The sequence below is a fragment of the Armigeres subalbatus genome, chromosome 3 (genome assembly GCF_024139115.2).
Source record: "Armigeres subalbatus isolate Guangzhou_Male chromosome 3, GZ_Asu_2, whole genome shotgun sequence".
Taxonomy (NCBI): domain Eukaryota; kingdom Metazoa; phylum Arthropoda; class Insecta; order Diptera; family Culicidae; genus Armigeres; species Armigeres subalbatus.
Window position 1 is genome coordinate 201,242,252 of NC_085141.1, and position 6,000 is coordinate 201,248,251.

Here is a 6,000-nt window from a genome sequence, read left to right on the forward strand (position 1 = left end):
TTGCATCCCCGATGACATCATCAAAATTTCAATTTTTTCAAAAATTCCCTTTATCACTTTGGACATCCAATTATTACACTACGGAATCAAATATTGAAGTTTCATGCATCTACAGGACTATTGGGACCAAAAACTAAATTTCGATTTTTTTTTCGAAATTCGATGTATCCCTATACAGGGAGATTTGCATCCCCCAGAACACTAAAATCATCAAAATCTCAATTTTTTCAAAAATTTCCCTTAGCACTTTGGACATCCAATTATTGCACTACGGCATCAAATATCAAAGTTTCATGCATTTACAGGACATTTGGGACCAAAAACTAAATTTCGATTTTTTTCGAAATTTTATGTATCTCTATACAGGGAGATTTGCATCCCCCAGGACACTAAAATCATCAAAATTTCAAATTTTTCAAAAATACCCCTTATCACTTTGGACATCCAATTTTTGCACTACTGTATCAAATATCGAAGTTTCATGCATCTACAGGACATTTGGGACCAAAAACTAAATTTTGATTTTTTTCGAAATTTGATGTATCCCTTTACGGGGAGATTTGCATCCCCCAGGAAACTAAAACCATCAAAATTTCAAATTTTTCAAAAATTTCCCTTATCACTTTGGACATCCAATTATTGCACTACGGCATCAAATATCGAAGTTTTATGCATTTACAGGACATTTGGGACCAAAAACATAATTTCGATTTTTTTCGAAATTTGATGTTTCCCTATATAGGGAGATTTGCATCCCCCAGAACACTAAAATCATCAAAATTTCAAATTTTTCAAAAATTCCCCTTATCACTTTGGACATCCAATTATTACACTACGGCATCAAATATTGAAGTTTCATGCATCTACAGGACATTTGGGACCAAAAACTAAATTTCAATTTTTTTCGAAATTTGATGTATTATATGTATGTATACAGGTAGATTTGCATCCCTCATGACACTAAAATCATCAAAATTCCAATTTTTCAAAAATTCCGCTTATTACTTTGGACATCTAATTATTACACTACGGCATCAAATATCGAAGTTTCATGCATCTACAGGACATTTGGGACCAAAAACTAAATTTCGATTTTTTTTTTAATATGATGTATCCCTATACAGGGAGATTTGCATTCCCCAGGACACTAAAATCATCAAATTTTCAAATTTTTCAAAAATACCCCTTATCACTTTAGACATCCAATTATTGCACTACGGCATCAAATATCGAAGTTTCATGCATCTACAGGACATTTGGGACCAAATACTAAATTTCGATTTTTTTTCGAAATTTGACGTATCCCTATACAGGGAGATTTGCATCCCCCAGAACACTACAGGACATTTGGGACCAAAAACAAAATTTCAATTTTTTTCGAAATTTGATGTATTATATGTATGTATACAGGGAGATTTGCATCCCCCATGACACTAAAATCATCAAAATTTATTTTTTTTTCAAGAATTCTCTTTATCACTTTGGACATCTAATTATTGCACTACGGCATCAAATATCGAAGTTTCATGCATCTACAGGACATTTGGGACCAAAAACTAAATTTCAATTTTTTTCGAAATTTGATGTATCCCTATACAGGGAGATTTGCATCCCCCATGACACTAAAATCATCAAAATTTCAAATTTTTCAAAAATTCCCCTTATCACTTTGGACATCCAATTATTGCACTACGGCATCAAATATCAAAGTTTCATGCATCTACAGGACATTTGGGACCAAAAACTAAATTTCGATTTTTTTTCGAAATTTGATGTATCCCTATACAGGGAGATTTGCATCCCACAGAACAATAAAATCATCAAAATTTCAAATTTTTCAAAAATTCCCCTTATCACTTTGGACATCCAATTATTACACTAAGGCAACAAATATTGAAGTTTCATGCAGGACATTTGGGACCAAAAACTAAATTTCATTTTTTTTCGAAATTTGATGTATTATATGTATGTTTACAGGGAGATTTGCATCCCCGATGACATCATCAAAATTTCAATTTTTTCAAAAATTCCCTTTATCACTTTGGACATCCAATTATTGCACTACGGCATCAAATATCGAAGTTTCATGCATCTACAGGACATTTGGGACCAAAAATTAAAATTCGATTTTTTTCGAAATTTGATGTATCCCTAGACAGGGAGATTTGCATCCCCCAGGACACTAAAATCATCAAAATTTCATTTTTTTCAAAAATTCTCCTTATCACTTTGGACATCCAATTATTGCACTACGGCATCAAATATCAAAGTTTCATGCATCTACAGGACATTTGGGACCAAAAACTAAATTTCGATTTTTTTTCGAAATTCGATGTATCCCTATACAGGGAGATTTGCATCCCCCAGAACACTAAAATCATCAAAATTTCAAATTTTTCAAAAATTTCCCTTAGCACTTTGGACATCCAATTATTACACTACGGCATCAAATATTGAAGTTTCATGCATCTACGGGACATTTGGGATTAAAAACTAAATTTTGATTTTTTTCGAAATTTGATGTATCCCTATACAGGGAGATTTGCATCCCCCAGGACACTAAAATCATCAAAATTTCCCTTATCACTTTGGACATCCAATTATTACACTACGGCATCAAATATTGAAGTTTCATGCATCTACAGGACATTTGGGACCAAAAACTAAATTTCGATTTTTTTTCGAAATTTGATGTATCCCTATACAGGGAGATTTGCATCCCCCAGAACACTAAAATCATCAAAATTTCAAATTTTTCAAAAATTCCCCTTACAAATTTGGACATCTTATTATTTCACTACGGCATCAAATATTGAAGTTTCATGCATCTACAGGACATTTGGGACCAAAAACTAAATTTCAATTTCTTTCGAAATTTGATGTATTATATGTATGTATACAAGGAGATTTGCATCCCCCATGACACTAAAATCATCAAAATTTCAAATTTTTCAAAAATTCCCCTTATCACTTTGGACATCCAATTATTGCACTACAGCATCAAATATCGAAGTTTCATGCATCTACAGGACATCCCTTATCACTTTGGACATCCAATTATTGCACTACGGCATCAAATATCGAAGTTTCATGCATCTACAGGACATTTGGTACCAAAAACTAAATTTCGATTTTTTTCGAAATTTGATGTATCCCATTACAGGGAGATTTGCATCCCCCAGGACACTAAAATCATCAAAATTTCAATTTTTTCAAAAATTCCCCTTATCACTTTGGACATCCAATTATTGCACTACGGCATCAAATATCAAAGTTTCATGCATCTACAGGACATTTGGGACCAAAAACTAAATTTCGATTTTTTGACGTAAACTACGTCTAAGGGGAAGCCTTAGAAACAGGGTGCAAAATGAAAATTTCCAAATTGAGGACCGTCACGAAATCATGTAAGATTTCAAACGGTAATAACGTCTTTATCTTTCGATGGATTTTCGACATTTGCTTATCAATCGATTCGGAAACTCTCCAGCAATTTGCCAATTCTATTGATACTATTGATTATCAACGTTAAACTATTAAAAATGTTATTTCTTTCCAAACCGGGTAAAAAATTCAATCCCGTTCATAAATCCCCAACACGGACATCAGATTGCAGTAACGTACGGGCCTTTTGATCCACTGCTTCGTTTTCCCTGTGTATAAAAAGCCCCGTGTTTCGCGTGCGCGCGTCATTTTCATTCTGCATGTCACGGAGAACGGACGATTTCGTTCGCACGGGAGGTGATGATGATGGTTTGTTTTTGAGGGATATTAACTCAGGCGGTCATTCATCCCGGGAGGGCTCGTTAATTGAGATTTATGAGTGTTGATGCGGATGAAATTTTTCGTCAGGTGGTGGTGGCGGTCTGCCAACAGCAGTACATCTTTTCATCCGTGTTCCCAACAGCATCGTTGTGGAAATAAATCGGTTCTTTTCAGGACCACCATTATGTTTGGGAGGAAAATTAAGTTGAAATAATTGTTGACGTAAACTACGTCTAAGGGGAAGCCTCAGATACAGGGTGTAAAACGGAAATTTCCAAATTCGAGACCGTCGCGAAATTAGGATAGATTTCAAACACGAATAGCGTCTTTATCTTTCGATGCATTTTAATCACTTGCTCTGCAGAAGTCGAATGATGGATTGAATCTTATGAATTTTTGCGTTACTGCTGCCGATTTATTGCAACAATCTCATGAATTTACTCTCAGTCAAACCAAATTCCTCCAATGAAAAATTTAATGCCCTGAAAAGGACAGATTTCAGATCATGCGGATTTCTAATCACCAACACAACAGCAACCATTCGATAGTCAGAATATCACAAGATATCACTCAAATGCAGATGCTGGCTCTATGGTTCTACCGCTACACTGCAACAGATTGCCATCGTTGGATTCTCTGTCGCAACGATCCTGTTACGAGCGCTACCTACGCCATCGGTGGAAACGAAGAGCGTGCGTCAGAAGGAGAAGCTGCAAAAATGTATTTGCCTGGATGGAAGTTAAACCTGAAACAAGTAGCAGCCTATCTACTAAAACAATAATCTTGAGGGGAAATTTCACTGGTATTGATGCTATACATGTAAATAAATTTTTGTAGCGTCCCTGACGCACGGTCGTGATTCCGCCACTGACGGAAACTATCAGCCATCACCAAGTGATTGATATGCACTTTGATCAAAATTCGTCTCGCCTCAAATTATGGCTTAAGAGCTGCTTTCACTGATGACACTTCAGACGCAACCGTTGCAGAAATAAACACCACCATAGCCGCCATATCGTAGAGACACGCAAGAAAATTTCATCTGAGTGCTGTTGATGCTGACGACGACGACCGCGCGACCCACACCATCGCCGGGAATAAAATTTCCGGTAGGAGCTCCGCCGATGCCGAAGGTGGTACCATGGTCTGGTCTCCGCGACATTTCGGAAGAGCTGCTTTCTTGTAATCAATAAAGTTGAACCTGTAGCCACGCCCCTTTGGTGAGTGTTTGACGGTTGCACAATATTTGCAGTCATACCGGACAACAAAGAGGCGGGACGAATGAGCCATCTTTATTGGTTATAAGAAAACTGCTATCCACCGCGCGCGTGGCGCAATCGGCCTCATTCCAAATCAAGACAGGAGCACGTACGGACGTGTTTTTTGCTCGCACATTTTTGACGTAAACTACGTCTAAGGCGAAGACTCATATACAGGGTGTAAAACCGAAATCTCCAAATTTGTTTTCTGTATGTACGTAGAATCACGAGCGCGCGTCAAACGGAGAAGCTGCAAAAATGTATTCGCATGGATGACTATCTACTAAAATTATAAGTTTTTTTTTTTTTTTTTTTAGCTTTATTAAGGAGACTTTCAGCCCTAGGCTGGCTCGTCTCCGGAATAAAATAGTATTGCAATAATAATGTTAATGAAATAATTTTGAAAATAAAGTTCAATAATTGTTACTGAAAAAATTCGGTCCAGAAGGTGTCAACCGGTCTAGTTTTACTTATAATTAATCTCCTATGGTGGTCCGTTGTTCATTGCTAGTTTCTCATGTTTGATTGGGTTCCTTCGTATTAGTATTGTCCGTAAGAAAGGTCCGTTTGGGTGTGCCTGGTTATTTATAGTTGGGTGTTCCGTGTTCCGTTTCGAGCTTGTCTGATTTACGATTGCGATGGTGTCTTCTTTTGGTGTGGTTTTTGCCGTTTGGGTTTGCCTGCATTGCGCTTAGGAGAGGATCCATTAGCGGAATCGCTGTATCCGCTGGAGTCGCACTTGGTGTGGCTGCGTTTTGGTATTCTTTCCGTGATGTCCATGTTTTCTTCGTCTTCTTCTTCTTGCTCCTCCTCACCGTATATTGAATACCATTTTGGGTCGGGCTTACTGTTGTCTGTTGCCTTATTTTTCTTCTGCGCTCTATCTTTATTTTCTCCCTCGTAGTCTTCCACATTAACAACTTCTTCTTCGGGTTTGTTAGCTTGAAAGTCTTGGATGATCGCCTCTTTTTGTTTT